An 834-nucleotide genomic window follows, 5' to 3' on the forward strand; every position below is an offset into this window, starting at 1 on the left:
AGCGTAGGTTCACCAGGTTAATCCCCCGGAATGGTGGGACTGTCGTATGTTGAAAGACTAGGCTTGTATACTCTGGAATTTAGAAGGATGAGAGGGATCTTATTGAAACATATAAGATTGTTAAGGGATTAGTATGGCGAGTCTGGAGGCTTGTACTTTGTTAAAGAAGTTTATTGCGGCAGCAATATTCAATTACAAAGGATAACAAACGAGATTACAGACAACCATTAACTCAAACTGTTCACATCGAAGTTCTCTTCCCACTGCCTGGTTTTTGGGCTCCAAAACCACCACCTGACCTAGCTGGCCAATCAGCGGGTTCGACTCTCAGGATCTATCTCTATGGTTGCACCACCATGTGACCTTGCTGGCCAATCCGAGGGTTCGACTGTCAGGACCAATCCCTATGATTGCTACAATAGACAGGAAGTTGTCATAAACAGGAAGTGCAGGTCAGAAAGGGATAACCTCATGGTGTAGAGAGTGTGATTCATCTGTGTGTAATCTGCTGCCATCCTTCGTCACAGAGTTTGTTAGACGCAATGTCTCTAAGTAATTATGTTTAGTGACATCATCTTTATATGTTCCTATACTAAACGTATAATGTAACTAAACCCTATGTTATTTCTTTTTGTGCCTAAACGTTACAGTTTCACATTTGAATTCAGTAAAGCATCAAACGACAGCTCGTCTCTACTGGTCTTTATTGGGTCAATTGTTTAGCTTGCTAGATAGCCGGATAGGGACATTCGGCGGGTCCAGTATAAAACCCCTTGCCTCGACTAAACCCCTCGCCTCGACTAAACCCATCGCCTCGACTAAACCCCTCGCCTC

This window comes from Rhinoraja longicauda, chromosome 43 (genome assembly GCF_053455715.1).
Source record: "Rhinoraja longicauda isolate Sanriku21f chromosome 43, sRhiLon1.1, whole genome shotgun sequence".
NCBI lineage: Eukaryota > Metazoa > Chordata > Chondrichthyes > Rajiformes > Arhynchobatidae > Rhinoraja > Rhinoraja longicauda.